The sequence below is a fragment of the Oreochromis niloticus genome, linkage group LG3 (genome assembly GCF_001858045.2).
Source record: "Oreochromis niloticus isolate F11D_XX linkage group LG3, O_niloticus_UMD_NMBU, whole genome shotgun sequence".
NCBI classification, from domain to species: Eukaryota; Metazoa; Chordata; class Actinopteri; order Cichliformes; family Cichlidae; genus Oreochromis; species Oreochromis niloticus.
In genome coordinates, this window is record NC_031967.2 from 55,341,869 (window position 1) to 55,349,286 (window position 7,418).

The window sequence follows — 7,418 nt, forward strand, 5'->3', positions numbered from 1 at the left end:
TTAATTTCCTCAATGCATTTACCAAGAGCCTGTACAGGGCCTCGGTCTCCTGGTGACATTGTGATATATATTTGTGTGTCATCTGCGTAGCTATGATAGTTTATTTTGTTGTTCTTTATAATCTGTGCCAGTGGGAGCATGTAAATGTTAAACAGAAGAGGTCCCAAGATGAAACCTTGGGGAACTCCACATGTGATACTTGTCTGCTCAGATGTGAAGTTACCTATCGATACAAAGTATGTACTGTTTTCTAAGTATGTTCTGAACCAGTTTAGTACAGTTCCTGAAAGACCTGCCCAGTTCTCCAGTTTTTTGAGTAATATGTTGTGGTCAACTGTATCAAATGCTGCACTGAGATTCAGTAAAACTAAGACTGACATTTTTCCACTGTCTGTATTCAGATATATGTCATTAAACACTTTGGTCAGAGCGGTTTCAGTGCTGTGGTTCTGTCTAAAACCTGACTGGAAGGCATCATAGCAGTTATTCTGTTTTAAGAAGTAATTGAGCCGTTGAGAAACTGCTTCTTCAATGATCTTACTTAAAAATGGGAGATTTGAGATCGGCCTGTAGTTGTTCATTTGTGTCTTGTCAAGATTGTCCTTTTTGAGTATAGGTTCAATTACAGCAGTTTTTAGTGGTTCTGGAAAAACACCTGACATTAAAGAAAAGTTGACGATCTGTAACAGGTCTGACTCCAAAGTCTTTGGCTACGTTCACACTGCAGGTCTTAATGCTCAATTCCAATTTTTTCATCATATCCGATTTTTTTGTTTGCTTGTTCACACTACAAATAATATGCGACAGCAAACGCGTTCTAGTGTAAACGCTCAAGGCGGCCCGCATGCGCAAAAGAAGACTTCACACACAACCCGCTCTGTTTAGACCCAGAGCAAACAATATTGTTTGACTGATGGCCCTTAATATAAAGACTTCGGACTTTACGTTTCCCAATTTTTTCTTTAAGTTATTTTGTTATTTACATAATAATGTAATTAACCTAATAATTATCCTTATTGCTGTTTTAGAGAGGAGCGGTGCTTCAAAGGATAGTTGCAGAGTTCTGTCAGAATCTGAAAATTATACAGTACAAATAAAATGTTCACGTTGTCTTCCCAACAGTTTCACTGACATCTACACTGGATGGCCAGGAAGCGTTCGCGATGTCTTCTCCGGCGCTGATAATTGGCGTCTGTCTTGTGTCAGTGACGTAAAAGACGGATTTAATGCGACATGACCGTTCACACAGCAGTCGCTTTCTAAAACATCGGATATGTATCGGATTCAGTACCACATACGAAAGTGACCCAGATCGGATTTGAAAATATCGGATTTGTGCCGTTCACACTGTCATACCATGATCGGATATGGATTTGATGCGCTTTCGCCTGCAGTGTGAACGTAGCCTTTGAGACCTTTTTGAAAAAACTTGTTGGCAGGACATCTAAACAGCAAGAGGAGGAGTTCGGTTGACCTAAGATGTCCTCCAGGTCTTTGCTGTTAATTGGGTGAAACTGTTTGATGTTGTTTAAACAGTTTTTCGGTGGACACAGTACATATCCTGAATCTGCTGTTGATGTACCAATTGCTTGTCTAATCTTTTGGATTTTTTCTGTGAAGAATTTGGCAAAGTCATTGCAGGCCATGGTCGAATGAAGTTCAGCTGCCACTGACACAGGAGGGTTTGTTAGCCTGTCAACTGTAGAAAATAAGACTCAAGCATTATGACTGTTTTTGGTGATGATGTCAGAGAAGTAGGACTTCCTTGCACTCCTCAGTTGTAAATTATAATTGTAAAGTTTCTCTTTATAGATGTCATAATGAACCTGGAGGTTTGTTTTTCTCCATCTGCGCTCAGCTTTCGGACACTCTCTTTTTTTCATTTTTCACCAGTGTGGAGTTTCTCCATGGAGACTTTTTCCTTCCAGAGATAACCTTCACCTTAATGTGACTACAGGCATTTCTCTCAGTCAACTGATTGTGTTTAGGGAAAAAAGCAGCTAAATACACTGAGATTGCTCCACATTGTTAGTGAGTTAATTCTGGATGTCTGCGGGTTTTGTCAAACTTCTTTAAACTTAAAATAAACCCCTGAAATTCAAGTTTAGTGTTTTAACTTATCTATTAAAAAACATGAGTCAACACTTGTTTCTCTCAGCAGCATTATTGAAGTGACACTTTTACCTCTGCGGTTTTAAAGAAGGCCCAACAGCGTCTCCACTTTCTGAGAATCCTCAGAAAAATGGACCTGAAGAAGGAGCTGCTGACCGTCTTCTACCACTGCTCCATTGAAAGTGTGCTGACATATTGCATCGGTGTGTGGTTCTCCAGCTGCACCACAGCACAGAGAAAGGCACTCCAGAGGGTCATCAATATGACCCAAAAAATCATTGGACATCCTCTTCCCTCCCTGAAGGACCTGTACAGCACTCGCTGTCTCAATAGGGCACGCAGCATCCTACGGGACTGTACACACCCAGGACACCGGGTGTTTAAGCTGCTGCCGTCTGGCAGGAGGTTCAGGCTGCTGAGGTCCCGAACAAATAGACTCAAGAACAGCTTTTACAACAGGGCAATAGCCCTGATCAATGCAAATAGCTGACCTGACTGGCTACCTACCTGGACTTACCGTTAACAACGGTAAAAACAGTAATAATAATAATAATATTTATATTTATAATAAGGTGCAATAATAATTAATGTGCAATAATAACAGTAATACAAATACACTTCTTCTTCTTTTTTATTACTAAGTTATTATACTGTGTTGTGTTGTTTGTGTTGCATTGTGATGTGTCGTATTGTGTTGTATTGTGTTACATGTAGTGCCGACGTAGGACAGTTTTCCAATTTCATTGTACTATTGTACTATGTATGACTGTGCAATGACAATAAAGAGTTATCTTATCTTAACAATGCTTCATATCACAGTCTTTATGATGAAAAAACACGTTCTCTCGTTAGCAGATGAAAATGTCCAGAGCCAGGGTTCAAGCTTCCTCTTCAATTACCATTGATCATTAATAGGGACCACAAAAGATTTGTCACATTATCCCCATAAACGACATGTTTTTATAGAAATTATTGTGACACAAATATGTATTCTTGTTCTTGAACTCAAAATCTTTAGTTTCATATTCATAAAGTATCACAAAGAATACTAATGTTCTAATGTATGAGCTACACTTCTTGTAAAAAAATAAAAATAAAAAAAAAAAGCTGATTGGAAATGCATTAAAAAAAGTACCTTCCACGACCTTCCTTCTGCGAGCACGCACGCACGCACACGCGCACACACACAAACACACACACACAGATCATTAATACAAAGGATTGCAGCAGCTTTTGGATTTTCACTCTTTGTTGGAATTAATATGAACAGCCACATAAAATTCATTCCAATGTTTTGCCTTTGCTTCAATTGAGATGTGTCTTTAAATCTACCATACCTTTCTTGTTCAAAAAGTTTACTGACATAGTAAAGAAGTCCCTAGGGAACTCAGTAAGTATGAGCAACGATAGCTTAAGGACACTTTCTCAAATAAAGAGGATTTCATCATCTGCAGTTCATTAAAAAAAGTGCCACATTAAAAAACAAACCAGTAGATCCACAAATTATGGTAAAGACTCTTTTCAGCTATATAGGTAGAGGCACATTTATCAACTTATGAACATACACTTATCAACATACAGTTTAAAGGCTTGCATTAGAGTGCATTGGTGCACACTTGAGGATCTTTTATTTAGCATGGTTATACCACTGTGAATTTTGCTATATAAATATGCTCAAGAGTCTATCATATGTTTGACATCCTGCTAAAAACATGAAAATATCTATTTTTAAATCAGTAACTTTGCACATTTAGAGGAAATGGTTTTGAACAACAAATGAGTCATGTTTTAAACACGGTTTAAATAATCAGCGCTGCCAGATAAACATTTATGAAGCCAGGCTGTGGTGGATTTTTGTATGATATGTATAACTATGCAACTATATAGACTATATATCTATGTGCACTGAAAATATATATTTTAACTTTCATGCAGAGTCTTAAGCACAAGACATTTTGCTTCACCATGGTTTATTAAGGTGGTACAGTAACAGGGCAGTTAAGGTTAGGGGAGAGTTCTCCTGAATAATTTACTCTCCAGTAACTAACCTCCCCTAATAGACACTCAACGTCTTTCATGCAGCACAACCAAAGCAGTAACATTGTAACAGAGATCCTGAACACGTCACGATAAAATATGATACGATATAATCACACTCACACACACACATACGCACATACTTTGAACCTACACTGAAGTGTTTTATGTAGTTATAAGATTATATATTATAAGATTGTGCCACTTGCTGTGTAAGATTTAATAATTAGGATTAATGTGTGATGTTTGACCGTGTCATGACCTACTGTGATAAGCCAAATCCAAAGGGTAGCTGGAGTCCTGACTGGCCTTTGGCCAGGACCTTAGCCGCTACTCAACCCCTGCAGCTGTGTTTGGATGGGTGGGAAAGTTACCCAGCAGCAGGGGGCGGGCACTTTTTTCCCCTCTGCTGTTTCTCTCTGTCCGTCTCTGTGTTGCTCTACTATCTGTGCTTAAGGCTGTACACCCCGGGGTTTTGCTTTGCTTGCTTTCTGCTATGTAATTCTCTTGCTAAATGTCTGTATGTATTTTTCCTGCTGTTCATATGATTCAGTGTATTAAACTCTGTTCCAAGAATTCTACTCTTTCCAAGAGCATCTTTTTGAGTGTCTTGATTGTAATTGGATCTAAAGAGGTTGGATCTCCACATCGCTGGTGGGAGAAGGTTATCAGGATGGCTTCAAAATTTGCGACCACAAGGCAAGAACAGACGGTCCGTGTGAAAAGACCGCGGATGTCTTGGAGCAGAGAAACACGCTGTATTGTTGCTTTTCTCTTATGCACAAGCAACCCCTGGCTGTCAGGAACACTCTGTGTGGGTAGCAAAGTCGGCTTCAATACACCTTCAGGCATCAACCAGTCTTTCCACCAGCTGGCTGGACCCTCAGCTTTCATGCTGGTGTAACACTTCTGGAGTCGTTACAGTATACTAGGACCAGTTAGGTTCGACTACTAGAGTAGTAATGAGTGTAGGATGTAATAAAGACCACAGACCAGAAAATACGTTTAAATTGCCGGCTTATTATTTTGAGAAGACAGAGAATAGACAGTTATAGACACATTACATAAAACATTCAACATCACACATTTAAGGAAAACAAGATATTTTCTTTCCCTTTTTTAGTTCAGTAATTCCTGTTAATTTATCCTATTTATTCCAAAACCTTTTATTTGGCTTTAAGAGGATGTTATTTTCAACCTAGGTTATTGTTTATTCATTTCAAGTTCTAAGTTCAAGCTTATCCTTTGATCTATTTGCATTAACACTGTGTTATTTTAAATCAAGTTTAGTTCTTTTAAGCCCAAGATTTAATTTAATCTTGGTCTAAGTTCACCTTTAAATTTCAACCATTCCTTATTTTGTTTTAACCCAACAAAATTATTTACATCTCCCATAACACCATTACAGCATTAAAATTGGTTGTCCAAAATAAATTACAAAAATATGTAAAAACTGAAAACAATTCAGCAAAAGGCTGAACAAATCCCTTAAACAAACAAATAAACAAAAGAAAATTGTCTCTGTGTCCTTTAACTATAAATCCTGGAATTGCTCTGAATGATTATCCAGTGCTTTGAAAGTCCACTGTTCTTTTGCAGAGGTGTATGGATTAATCCTACCAGTTTTTTTCAGCTAAATAGTTCAACGTCCAGCAGGGGGCGGTTTCCTTTTTCCTGCTCGGTACAGTTCAATGGGTCCGTGGGTGGCTCGCCATCTTGTTTTCTCGCTCAGCGGATCAAACTCCGATTCTAGCTCGGCATTTCCCGATCCAAACCTTAATGGCCTACCATAACAACAAAGCAATATGCATAAACATTTGAAAATAACACACGGGTAGCCCTTAAATAACAGTAAAAGTCCATTTTTCCCAGCTTATTTAGCCGTAAATGAGGTGACGCCAACATGGCGCGCTGAAACACCGTCAAAGGCCTTTGAACTGCAGCCTGTTTGTCGGTTAAGCACCAATCCACCGTTTTTTAACATAAAACAACATAAATCTGCTACCTTGACTTTCCATTTGCATGAAATGAGGAATATAATACAACAAAACATTTCTTGCATGAAATAAAATACAATTTCTGAACTCACCAAGTCCCGTTCGGTTACGTTCACAACGTCACAAAGGCAAGGACAGGTCGGAAAAACAAAAATATATTCTCCAGAGTACAAAAATGACTTTATGTAAACTTCTGGCTTGTTTTTTAATATTTTTTTACTCGTTTAGGCAGCAGCTCCGCAAGGACTATCTGCATTTCTCCCTCTCCAGCATCAAAAAGAAGGAACAACCCGATTGGGTGTGGCTGATCACAGGAGTCACGCTACAGCGTACCCTTTCACAATAAGAGTCTGAACACATATTTTAGCCATTTTACCTGAATTAACATAAAAACACCATGAATTAGCAAGTTTTTTAACCTTTTAACATATGTTTAAACACAAATGAAATCCTATACCATGAATTATATCATTGCTGATGTTTTTAATGAATTTCCTTAACCATTATGTTCTATTTATTGACAACTATTTATCACCAGTAATATATTTCTTATGACTGTTTTTACTAACAGGCTTTTATCTATTGACAAGTGTGTTAACCAGGGTTACACTGGGATCTGCAGGACAACCTCGCACTGGCCTCTGGGGCACGGCAAAAGTTGTAAGTCCTAGTTTGGGCCTTCACTGCTCACAGAGAATTAACAATTAAAGAAAGAAATCCAACACGAAACTCAAATCAAACAGTGCAGTTGGAATTGTCCACAACCACGCTCAGTTTCACAAATGAAACGAAAAACCAGCACCAGCCATAGTGTTCCAGAAAGACCCCACAGTTAAAACCTGTAAAAATGCTGAATTAAGAAAAAAGATTCACACTGTTTCACCAAGTTAAAAACAAATCCAGCAAAGCAGCTTGTAACACACACTTTTATCTTTCAGATCAGTGCCTAAAAAGCACCAAAAATTCGATCCTGCATTTACAAAAGTAATTCTTTTTTTTATAAATTCACACTGAAAACCAAAATACACACAGCGGTTGATAAACAAAATTAAATAATGTATTGCACATCTGTGGAGATATGGTACAGAAGACAGAGGAGCTGTAACTTTCCATTCCGACTTTATTCATCTCCAAACTACAACTGGACACATTGCGCCAAAGACCAGCAGAACCCCTCCTCCCGACCTGGGAGGAGCCCTCTGGTGGGCCACCACACATCCCCCCCCCGAACACCCAGTAGAACCGTCCACTAGACCAAAGCCTGGGGCTTAA

General features: G+C 38.6%; 1 long non-coding RNA gene across 1 annotated transcript; it reads right to left on the reverse strand.

Annotated features, from left to right (window-relative positions):
• Window positions 1-5,149: 5,149 nt before the first annotated feature.
• Window positions 5,150-6,551, reverse strand: LOC106096833 (uncharacterized). Its single transcript, XR_001223189.3, has 2 exons — window positions 6,239-6,551; window positions 5,150-5,933 (listed from the first exon to the last, which is right to left on the reverse strand). It is a non-coding gene; the product is annotated as an uncharacterized LOC106096833 (long non-coding RNA).
• Between the last annotated feature and the right edge of the window lie 867 nt (window positions 6,552-7,418).